At 32.0% G+C, this 13,371-nt stretch overlaps 1 long non-coding RNA gene across 1 annotated transcript; it reads right to left on the bottom strand.

The window, feature by feature from the left end:
• Positions 1-4,162: 4,162 nt before the first annotated feature.
• Positions 4,163-9,568, bottom strand: LOC133176087 (uncharacterized). The gene is made up of 3 exons (XR_009719382.1): positions 9,479-9,568; positions 4,815-4,983; positions 4,163-4,347 (listed from the first exon to the last, which is right to left on the bottom strand). It is a non-coding gene; the product is annotated as an uncharacterized LOC133176087 (long non-coding RNA).
• Positions 9,569-13,371: the final 3,803 nt, after the last annotated feature.

The raw sequence follows: 13,371 nt of genomic DNA, 5'->3' as shown, positions 1-13,371 counted from the left end.
TTAGCATAACACTTACCGTTTATCAAGCAGTGACCTGGAATATAAAAACGTAATTTAACTGATAGAGTAAAATTTTAAAAATTTTTTAGATTTTTCTGCAGAAAATTGACTTAGTACATGTAATTTATGTAAAAATCTAGAAATCGGAAAAATTTTACTCATACATTAACTTTAAACTCTTCTTCCTTGATTTCTTATGACAATTTGAAAATGTAAAAATAACAGGTCCGATCATAAGTAACATTATTTCCTATGTAGCTTGTAACACGAGCTTTGATTGGTTACAAAGTCAGGTGTAAATTTCCGTACACCCTACTTGAGCTGGAGGTAAGAAATGTGACATCAAATTGCATAGTTTCTCTATACATGACGTCACGATGCATTGTAGGACATAGTAAATATTATCGATAGCTTGATACACGGTTGATTGGACTTGTTTACAAAGAATTTATTAGGGTACTTTCGGCCTCAGTTTGTATGGAATAAAACCCGAGGTAAATCCCCGTACACCCTTGATTGGACCTGGCAATGGATAAGTAAAATTATTTTCTTTGTAGCTTGTAACACGAGATTTGATTGGTTAAATTGGATGTAAATTTCCGAACACCTGACTTGAGCCTGGGGTAAAAAATGTCAAGTCACAATGCATAATATCTCTATGATAAAAAGCAATAAACAGGACGTCACGATGCATTGTAGGAGGAAATTAATACTATCGATAGCTTTAAACACAGCTGATTGGACTTGTTTACAAAGAATTTATTTGGGTACATAAGAAATAAATTCGTTATCCAGGTTCAATCAAGGGTGTCCGGGGATTTACCTCGGGTTGTATTCCATACACCCTGAAGCCTTCTGCGTCAGGGTGTATGGAATAAAAAAAAACCGGGGTAAATTCCCGTACACTCTTGACTGGATCTGTATAACTAATAATATAGAAAATGATGGATTAGAATAATTTATTATATCTCTGTGATTTTTTTCTATATAAAAATATTACGAATAAACATGCTATTTTTTCCAAACAGCCCCAACCGTGGAATAGTTTTTGTGCTATTTGCCCATGGTGAAATAGTCATTAAACTATTCACCGGCAGCATTCTGTTTCCCTCGCTTTTCATCTCGGAACTCTTCTGGTTTTATACAGATTGTGACGTAACACAAGTAAAGACTACTTCGGTATAATAAAACACTTATTTACTGACTATTCGGACAATAGCAAGTTTATCGTTCCCCTCGACAGCAACTATTTCCCTCGGCTGCGCCTCGGGAAATAGTTGCTGTCTTGGGGAACGATAAACTTGCTATTGTCCTCATAGCCACTAAATAGGTGTATAATATTTCAACAGCTATTTTTGTGTTTGATAAAGGTATTTTACATGTATAATATACAAATACGGCTGGTATTTCATTCATGTACATGTATATATATAATCATGTAAAAATTGGCAACATTTAGAGGAAACAATATTTTTCTTTTTCTGTAAATTTAAGTAAATTAAAGTAAATTTAAGTTTGCATGTAAAACTTTATCTGAGTATAAATAAAATATTTATTTTGAATTCTTAATTTTAGTTTACCTGGATTGAATGACCAGCTATACCTGTCCAGAGTGACATTGCACAAATCACATTTGTTATCACGATGTGTGGCACCATCTATATAACACCTTCCATTGATAAAACAGTAACCACTCTAAAACAATTAAAAAAGACAGTTGTGTTTACCACAACTCCTTTTAAGATAACTTAAAAGCCTCCAAAAATTGATATAAGCGTAGTACTTATTTGCAAAAATAAAGTCAATGTCTATAGAAAATGGACCACTAGAAAGGAATTAAGTCATGCATTTACCTGATTTGTCATACCTTTAAAACAAAACTTATCCTTCCACTGGTATTTCTCAATTCCTGACAGTCTGACTGATACGTATAAACATTAAAAGTATCTGTAAATCTGAATCCATCGTTTGTTGCATTGAAAGTAAATTCCGTCACCCAGTGGAATTCAATACTGTATGACAGAGGACAATATCCTTCAAACAGTGTTCTTGGCTCCAAACTGCTTTGAAAAAATGTTTGGGAAAGCATTGTGCCGTCTAGCTGCATCTGAAGTGATGAGATGAGATATGATTATGACTTTAGTATTAAGGTATACGTTAATTAAAAAAAATGATATAAAGAATTTGCTTCCTCTGATTTTATTCCACTGTCCTTGAATATTATTTTGATTTTTTTTTCTATGTGGTTTTCCAAACTATCTTTAAGTTGTGAGATATAAAGAATAAGAGATTTTGCGTTTTGGTCTCTTATAACACCTTATTACCAAAATCTTATCATGATATCATTATTTATAGATGCAGATGGGTTAGAGGAACTTTTTTGCTTCAATAATAAGTAACAAAATATTAATCGTTTAAGAGCTAACGATTACAGACATTTTGCCCCTTGCAGCCCCTGATGTTAGGGGTCATCCATCCTTTCTTTATTTCAAATAAAGGCAAATATTTTTACTTTCTGTTAAACTACTATTCAAAAATTTCATTTCGTTTTTGAGATATGAGAAAAAGAAGTATCTAGAGTCCCTTTATATTCTAAGTCTTCTATTATTACAATACAAATGGAGAGTTGAAGAAACAATGAAGCACCTGTTGTGGAACTATTGAAGGAGGTCATTGTAAGATTTTGATAAATTATTGATAGCCTTGATGTAGCCATATGACCCTATTAGACCTTGACCTAAAGAACAGGAGTAAGTGAAGGGAAATGCATTTAGATCCAGCTTACAGTTTATATCTCTGTCCTATACAGAACTGGCAAAAAAGTTTTATCCTTTTCTGTGAATGACTTTGGCTTTTGACCTTCAAGACACAATGAACTCTTGAATAAGAATAGATTACTGTAATGTTTATTCGTTATATTTATAAACATTCTTCACCTTCTTTCACCCCTCCACCTTTTTTCCCTGTGCGAATTTGCAACGTAGGTTTTTTTTCCCCAAATCTTTAAACCAGACCTCGGATCTATACAAAATTCCAGAATACTGTACATACATGTAACACCCATAAAAACTTTCTGGAAAGTTTGATGGCCATTGTCCCATGTACCTCAGTAGAAAATATCAACTTTTCGGGGTTTTTTAACAGAAGAAAATGTTACATGTAAAAGAATCATTCGGGTTATCAATAATGCTTTTCTAAATATCAGAAATTTACGAGACAGGAAAGTAAACAAAACATTTTAATCTCATAAAGTCCATTCTACGAAAAATGATGCCGGTCTGTATTCCAAAAAAGTTGTCATTGAAATCTTGGTTTATATATGTTCCACAATTTTAGAGTACTTCTGGCTTGACCGGAAGTGACACCAATCGACGTAAAATGGGGTCGGGAGTCTTCAGTGATGTTAATTATTCAATTTATTGTCAATATCTGCAAAAATAAGTCTTTTTTGTTTACTTCTAGTTTACCCAGAAGTGGTCGTAGGTGAAGATACGATGAAGGTGAAAAAGTTACGATGGAAAAAAAAATCTTCTGTGACATTTTCAATTGAATTACAAGCCGATATCTATATATATATATATGATTGCGCCCATGACAAAAGGGCCTTATGGCAATTTTGCTAAAACAGAGAAATAACGTCATAAAGATATGACGTTGCAGACGGCGAGCGTCGACGCAGATTTTTTTTTATCCACGTGTTTTACGTTTTAACACGTCTAGCTCACTTTTGTCGTTGTTCTCAACATTGAAATAATTATTTATTTTCATTTATATCTTTAATTCACGTCTTGATCTTCTAGTCCACTGATATTAAATAAAATATTTAGAATTTTATTCGAGACCCGTTTCTTTACTACATGTTATATTGTAGCTTTAAACGTCTCTGATCTGGGCTATGCATTTCCTATACATGTATAGAAGCTTCAGAAAAGGTGAAAGAGGGCGCGGCACTTCCTATGAGCAAACTTGAATCCCCTTTACCTAAGGATGCTTTTTGGCAAGTTTGGTTGAAATAGACCCAGTGGTTTTTGAGAAGAAGTCGAAAATGTAAATAGTTTACAGACGACAGATGGACGCCAGACACTCTTTGATCAGAAAAGCTCATTTGAGCCCTCGGCACAGGTGAGCTAAAAATTGCTATTAAGTAAATACTTACCGTTCTTCTTGTTATGTGGCATTCTGTATTCATTTGGTCTAAAAAGAGTTCTCCATACAAGGTTATTTCATCACATTCTTCATACGACTTGTCACAAAAACCGAAGTCTGAAATGTGCCTTATATTTGGAGGGCCAAGTAAATCAAAAGAACAATCGCTTCCAGCAAAATTTTCATCGCATGTACAATTTCCTGAAAAAATGTTAAATGCATGATCGAAATGTTAGTGCAATTCAGATGTACATACATGTATCATTTTTTCCACAGGTTTTCTGTGTTTCTATTTATATCGTATTCTATTTTAAATCAAAGCGGAACTTAATTTTCTTTATTTGTTAAAATAAAGAGAGTGGTGTAAAGTGGATGTTTACCAGTATTGAAAGATTTTAATACTAAAATACTTAAACTCAAACATAGGAAAAAGCAGATGAGAATGCCCTTGTCATTTGTCGGTTTTGTCAGACTTTGATCCAAGAATACGTTTCTAAAGGTATTAGGCCGCGTCAACGTTGGCATATTACATACTTTTTTAGATAAAATTATTATTATGTATAACTCATTTAACAGATTTTTACCCTTGTGACATTCATAATCTGCTTAACTATAAATCAGCATGTATTTGATAATGAAAACATAACTTCATGAAAATGTTAAATCACCTTCATTACATTTACCATTCCCACTACAATTATTTGGACAAAATGATTCAACGATGTGCGTTACTTCAGGTTGTTCTTCTTGAAATGTTGAATTAAAATTAACTAGACTGGAACATTGTTCAAGAGCAGCTTCGATATGTATCAATGTTATATTATTGTCTCCAGTCATCTAGAAATATAACAAAAGCCTGACAATAAACATATAATTTTAGATTACATTCAAATAAAGAAAGTATACTAATTTTGTGTATTTTTTATTTATATTGCAGGGATAACAGGTAATTTTCTTTTGAAACCAACAAGGGATTTTTTATACCTCCATCACCATCCTTTAGCGTAAAAATAGATTAGAAGGCTTTGGGGTAATTATTTCAAAACATTTTCAACTTTTACTTTAATACACTGCCACAAAGCCTTTTTTAATATTATTTTATTTCAGGCAATGAAAATCTAAATGTAAAAGCAACTTTTTGCAAGTACTTAAAATAAGTTTTCACTGAAGAGATTTAAGGGAAAAAAATAAATTTTATGACAAAAATATCATGGTATAAGTTTCAAGTATTTTAGCTTATGCTCTTATAATTTATTTGATGGTATCTTCTAGTGGTATATTTATGTTTTATGACGAGAATTTTAAACATAATTGATCTTGTACCTGTCTGATATATTTTTATTTGATGTAGTAAATTTTGAAATACAACATTTTTGTACTATAAAATTATTTTAAAAATACTATCTATATTGAGAAAGAAACAGAAGTGGTATTGTTAAAACAACAATTGCTCGACAGGTTTCCGCTGAATGTGGTATTTGAAGTTTTTATTTACATAGAAATAGAGACACATTTATGCTTATTATACTATGATACCTAGTATGATGTTATATCTATCTATCTATTATTGCATAGAAATATCAGAAAGCATGTGTATTCATGCGACACATCCAGAAGCCTTTGTAAAATGTTTTCAGTTGTGAGATTTTTTTTTTCTTTTATTATTTTACACGGAATCGTACTGTACGGAAAAACGTGTATGCTTGTATTTTATTCCATAAGTCGGTCATTTCCACTTCTAAAGGCTACAACATTTGTACTGGTTAAATAGACCAAATAAGAATAAACATATCTATTTTACAGAATAAATTTCTCTATTTTCACTACAGGGTTCTATATCAGTTATGTTTTACAGCGATAACTCGTCTGTGACGAAAAAGCTTAGATAAATTTAAACACAATATATATGTGCAGAAACATAAATAATATCCATAAATTATGTGCATCAACCATCTTTGTTAGGGCAATGTGGGAACGTTCATTTATTTATTTATTTATTCATTTATTTATTCATTCATTCATTTATTTATTAATTATTCATTTATATTTCTACTGGAAGGGTTCAGAATAAAAAAAAAAAAAATCAACATAGAATGATTTTGTCGGAACTCCAAAATTTAATTACTTAGGAGAGGTTTTAACTTCTTATCATTTTATTTATTTATCAATTTTTTTAAAACTTGCAAGAATAAAAAAAGAATAAATACAATGCAAGAAAAAAATCAGAGACATTACGAAGAAATCGTTCATATAGCGCTCATCGTTCGTTCACGTTCATTTTACGCTCGAGTTTGCGCTCCGTTTGCGTCCTGCGTTTGCTCACCGTTCATCATTTACCTACCATTTACCAAATTGCGTCTAGCGTTCACACACCGCTCACTCACCGTTTGCTCTGCGTTCGCTCTGCGTTCATTTAGTTTAGTATTCGCTCACCGATCACTCGCTCAAGTGTGAAAGTAGAACATATCAGGGACTATATATATATATATATATATATATATATATATATATATATATATATATATATATATATATATATATATATATATAAGCACTAAAGTTGACCAACGACACGACCAGTAATAATTGTCAAATTTTCGGGACGACCTGTCCCTTCCTCAGGACAAAGAAAAAAGGTAAGAAGTCATAAAAACAAAGAAAATAGAGAAACAAAAACAACTAGCACTACTACTAAACTACCAAACACTAAATATTTACAGTGTTACATGTTTTATTTGAATTTTTTTTAAACAGTTGTGAACAAAGAAATCCGGAGCACTATGAATTGCGTCCGGTCTATCGAGTGTACTCTGGTAAAGTGCGGTTTACATAATTGAACGAATTAATTATCGCTAATTAATTACGACCAAGTAGTAAATCGTACAATGTCTTATTCTCTCAAAATAGCGCAACTCTACATGATAAAAAGAAATTAAAGGAAGATAATATGGAAGGGCAATTTGCTACCATTTAGGACCCTTAGCTGGTTGCGTTTCATTGACGATATAGAGATGAAGTGAGTGGAATGTCGCAAGAGCATCGAGGCATTCATTTCGTTTGCCAACACCTTTCATCAGTCTATCAAATTAACAGTAGACGTATCTAATTCGAAAAACATATTCCTAGATACTACATCTACCCTGACTGATGGTGAAATCGAGTTCAGTCTCCACACGAAACCCACAGATTCCCATCTGTATCCTATGCCAACTAGCTGTCATCCCCCCCCCACACACACACACATTTAAGGGTGTGCCTAAGGGTCTAGCCACCAGAATTCAGCGCATCTGTTCATCCCCTGCCTTGTATCAGGAACACAGCGGTCTCCTTAAGTCACACTTATGCAAGAGAGGCTACAATGCCCACACCATACAAATTCCTATTGATGAGATGGCGGGACAAGACAGGCAAAACCTATTACGCTACAAGGAAAAAGACAATAGCGGCAGGGTCCCTCTGGTAACCACATACCATCCCGTCCGTAAGAACCTCAGCGGTATCCTTCAAAAGAATCTGCCAATTCTCCACTCAAATAAACGAATGGCAGAGGTCTTTTAGGAGCCCCCATTGGCTGCATCGGACGCCCGAGGAAACTAAAGGACATGGTAGTAAGAACCAGATTGGACAATCCATTATCTAACGGGGGTTTTAAAACTTGCTCTGACAGAAGATGTCTTCTCTGTAAGTACAGCTCTGACACAGACAACTTTAACAGCCCCGTTACAGGCCGCAGCTACAAAATACTAGGGAATTTGTCCTGTCAAACAGACAACTGCATTTATCTCATCAGTTGCAAAGTTTGCTCCAAACAGTATGTTGGTGAAACAGGAGATCTCCGCAGGAGAGTCAATAATCACCATTCTACCATTAGGACCAAAAAACTCAATGAACCTGTAGGGGAACATTTCAACCTTGAAGGTCACAAATGGGAGGACATGACAGTAGTGGTTATTGACCATAATCCAAGATGGACAGACGCTCAAAGAAAAGGCAAGGAAAAGTTCTGGATGCACAGACTGAAGTCATTCCGCCCTAATGGTATTAAAAAACTTAATGACTTCACCAGGATGAACATGAACTAGACCCAATCCCGGATTGTAACAAACAAGTTCATTCTCTCTATATAGTGTAAACTTTACCGTTAATTCGCATTAGCAATTCTCGAACAACCTACTCAAATATTTACAGCTTACATTTTTGTTTATTTCTTTTTTCCGATTTCCAAATTTATAATATATCCAAATTCATATTTTGAAATTGCCCTTCCATATTATATTTCTTTAATTTCTTTTTAAACATGTAGAGTTACGCAATTTTGAGAGAATAAGACAGTGTACGATTTACTGCTTGGTCGTAATTAATTAGCGATAATTAATTCGTTCAATTTTGCAAATCGCACTTTACCAGAGTACACCCGATAGACCGGACGCAATTCATAGTGCTCCGGATTTCTTTGTTCACAACTGTTTAAAAAATTCAAATTAAACATGTAACACTGTAAATATTTAGTGTTTGGTAGTTTAGTAGCAGTGCTAGTTGTTTTTGTTTCTCTATTTTCTTTGTTTTTATGACTTCTTACCTTTTTTCTTTGTCCTGAGGAAGGGACAGGTCGTCCCGAAAATTTGACAATTATTATTGTTTCTTGTCGTTGGTCATTTTTTGTGCTTTATATAAATTTCCATCCGTGACCTTGTATCTACTTAGTAGATCCGACACTTAGGATATACAGTGTTGTTGGTTTTTGAATAAGTTTTCCTATTATATCACAAATGTAATAAGTTTCATCATAAACCCTGAAGAATGCTGAATCACATCGGAAACAGTTATGTCACACACCGGAAACAGTTATATCACCCGGCGGATACAGTAATAACACCCTTCCGATCACTTTCACGTGTCTTTATGTAACGCATTTGTAGCTCGGGTTCGACATTTCATGACGTTGGTTGCAAAGCAAACGTAAACAACTGAGCGCAATTCTTAACGTCATAAAAGCATTTTTGGATTATTTGCCTATATTAAAATAATTCTAGACTACTTTTTAATTTAAAAATGTTATATAACATATACCACAGGACTTCTCGGGTAACAATACCAGAATGTTTGCCCCTCGGTGACAGGAAAGTCCTGGAGTGTTATGTCACCCTCTGCCTTCGGCATCGGGTGACATAACACTCTAGGACTTTCCTGTCACCTTGGGGCAAACGTTCTGGTATGTCACCCTCGAAGCCCTGATATATATATATATATATATATATATATATATATATATATATATATATATATATATATATATATATATATATATATATATATATATATATATATATACCATTACATCCGAAATGCAGTTGTCAACTGCATTGTTACTTAGATCAGAGAGATATTGTCTACAGGTCTTATAAGGTTCCGATTCTTCAAAAGCTTTGATGCAAACATCTTGAGCTTCGTTGTGTGTTCTTACATCGTAAACTTGTCTTTTACTTCTCTCCTAAAATTGATACAATTGAGATCATTATCAAATTAATAAAATCAAAATTCTCTTCATTATTACTGGAAGAAAAATAAAAAAATTACCAAGTGATTGATTTCTTTTGCATCCATTGCAGTGCTTATCATTATTCTTTTGAGATGTGATAAATCCCGTTTCCTTCTTTTTGATCCAGCAGGATGTAAAATGCATTCAAAGGGTTTTCCTAGTTTGAATTTACAGTCTTTAAATGTACCGTAATTACATTCAATCTTGGATCTCTTTTTTTTAACACCACATTCTGTTATTTCTCCTTCCAGTTCCTTACATGTGCAAGCCTGAGTTAATGTATTCGAAATAGAGACAAAATTTTCAGGCACAATATTCTTATCCAGGAACAAATTCTCATCCTCCGGAACTCTGTAGTTATAGAAAATAGATTAAAACGGAATATTTGTTACTGGAATTCACATTTTTAGTGTGCGTAAATTACGGTTATTCTCAGTCTATTATATGGATTATGTATATTTTTGCAATTTGAAATAATTTCCATTAGTTAAAGAGAAGTGTACACATAAATGTACATGCTAAAAACAAATATCTTTATTCTTCATTTTCTTCATGACAAGGAGCGCACGGCTAGTGTGACAGGTTGGCAGGGGATGCTTACTCCTCCATGGCATCTGATCCTACCTCTCTTTTTACAGAGTCACTTGTAGGTACTGATCAAAATTTGTATTTCAAACGGACTTACGAGAATATTTGCTGTTAATTATCTTCACATTCTTTTGGGAGACATAATTTGGTTTCCTAAATTATACGCCTACCATTTTCAGCAGTCATTTTAAATGGACCAGGAATATGAAAAAAGTAAAGATCTGTAAGGTACAGCATGCAACTGACCTCTACTCAATGAGAATTAATCAGTAAACATTTAAATTGTTGGTAGAGTATAAATTTAAAATTGATCAAGGACATAAATACATAAAAACTAAAGATACCACAATTAGAGAAATTTTCTTCACTTACTTGGTGAATCAGTTCTTTTTTTTTTGTCATCAATTTCATATAATAAACAGTGTGTAAAACATGTTATATCATTGGAGATACCAAAGATCATTTCTAATTTTTATTTCATGTTAATGAATATTATTATCCAAAGCAAGATCGATTAAAGAACTTCAATTTTTCTGGTAATGTGATTCTTGGTACTTCTTATACGTCAATGTGACTTGAATCATATTGTGCACGAAATTATTACAAATAAAAAATTCAATTTTAAGCTTCATTTGAGACTTAATTAATTAGATTATATTCTTTAGATTTATCGTTCCTGGATGATATCCTTTGAAAAACAAAACAGGAATACAACTGCACTTTACTTTCTTTTTACCCAGTTTTAACTCATTTTTACTGCTTTTGTTTACATGTACCTTTCAATGTATAAACGTTTCGTATACAATATGTTAGGCGTTCGCTCCAACTTTATATGGGATATTAGTAATTTATTTTTTTTGGAAAAGGTGGGGGGGGGGGGGGGTTGAACTATTCAATGTTATCTATTGTCAAGTTCATAATTCCTTATGGATTTAACAGAATCGTTAGATAAGAGATATTTAGGCTCCTATATTCTAATACTGTTACACCAGTTACCATTATTACTGTATTAGGATGTACACTTACCGCCAGGATTCTGAGAAAGTTCGTGGGTGGTTACTGTAATCATAATTTTTAGTGTTATCAGTGACATTGTTCCTCCTCGTTAAATCGTTCTCCTGTTTACCATCCAGAATTCCACACAAACCTTTCGTTTGACCAACGTCTGAAGGCGACGGATAAATTTTCACGTTTATTTGAAAGACAGTATCCGCAACCCAGGAAGGCCATATCACAATTAAAATCTCTACTAAAGTCCCTGTTGGAAATAAGACCTACAAAAATAAGCGAGAAATTCCTCAAGTTAAAATTATTAATCATTTTTAAATTAAGAAAGCGTATAAGTGCGATTTTCACACTTTCTATTCATTTTTATTTCCAAACTTCAATTTTACCCTTAAATAAGTAAATCTGTAATTTTTACACTGAAATGAGTAAAACAGTTACTGTAGATGTTACACTTTAAGCTGTCAAATCTGCTTTCTAATCTGTTAATTCTACACTTTAAGCTGTATGATTTACGTTTAATTCTATATTAATCAAACGGTCATATCATGGTGTTACACTTATGATGCTAGCAAGTGGTTGCATAAAAGTTTATTTTTATTATTAGTACGGATGGACGTTTTGCCCTTTGGCCTCGAAATTTTTACAAACAAATTGTCGAGAATATACTTTCAATCCAGTATACTAGTTTATTTTTTTTATTACTTTTGTAAAGAGCAACGAACGGTAAAATAAATATTTTAGATTATGTCTGTCATCTTATATCCAGTTCAGATTGATATTGCAAGTTCATGGATTTGTGAAATATAATATATTTAGTTAAAATTACAGCCATTTTATAAGGTTACATCAGAGAACTATAATTGAATCAACATAGATAAACTTCTGTGAAATTCTCAAATTTAAGAACAAAGTCAAATACTTTAATACTCAGTACAAATATACAATTATTATAATTATTGTACATAATACATATTATTAAAACAATGCTAACGATATTTGAACATTGCGCGCATCCAAACAATTGGCGCTAAAAATTATGCCAATTGTTTAATCAATTAACAAATTGCATGTTTTTTTGTTTGTTTGTTTTTTTTTTTTTTGTTTTTTGTTTTTTTTTTTTTTTGTTTGTTTTTTTTTTTGTTTTTGTTTTTGTTTTTGTTTTTTGTTCTCTTCAATCTAATTATCAATATCATCAAATCAATGAATACATGCATTAATTCAAAATAAAAGATATCATATTTTTTTAAATGAAGACAGTGTTTGATTTGCTGTTCCTTTCAACTGAAATCAAAATATTTTCAAATATATTCCGATAGTCTAACTTATTTCAGGCATTTTAAACACATGCTATTTATTTGTGCCATCAATACATCTCAAATTTAAAAAATGATTTTTTGCACTTTAATTTTTAGACTAAAATTTAAACTTATTTGTAGCATGCAGGATTCATGATCTATTGGTTTTAAAGAGCGTTTTTAATGACGAATTGAGTGGGTAAATTATATATATTAAAATGTGAATTATACAAACCAAAATGTTAATTTTACGGATTAAAGTTTAAAATTTACAGTTTAGATTGTGGGGAAAAAAATTAAAAAATGTCTAAGTGGCACTAATACGCTTCCAAATAAAATGTCATTCAAAGAATGCTTTATTAAATAATTGGACAATTTTGCTCCTCCCAAATGTCCTAAAATTGCCCAAAAGTTATCTTATTTCCTTTTAAAGAATGGAAAACTCAATGTACATGTACATACAACTGCAGCTTTTTATGTTTATGTATACTCATATTAATAATGCGTTCTAATTTACAAAGTATGTTAATATCAGATAAATATAAGCATATATATATTTTTTTTTCTTAAAAAAAAAAAAAAAAAAAAAAAAAAAAAAAAAAAAAAAAATCATGCCTAATGCTAAACCTTCATGAAGCATCACTACACAAAAATTAATTAGACTGATCTTAATAACTACTTTAAAGGTGCTTGGACACAGATTTGAAGTTAATATTTTCTTAAATTTTCTGTATAATTTCATGACTTATATGTTGCTATAGCATTTCATACTAAAATGTAATAAAAATCTTATTT

Source organism: Saccostrea echinata, unplaced genomic scaffold (assembly GCF_033153115.1).
Source record: "Saccostrea echinata isolate AGI-Se365-2 ecotype Australia unplaced genomic scaffold, CSIRO_AGI_Sech_v1 ptg000065l, whole genome shotgun sequence".
In the NCBI taxonomy this organism is placed as follows: Eukaryota; Metazoa; Mollusca; class Bivalvia; order Ostreida; family Ostreidae; genus Saccostrea; species Saccostrea echinata.
This window is presented reverse-complemented; position numbering and strand designations above follow the sequence as displayed.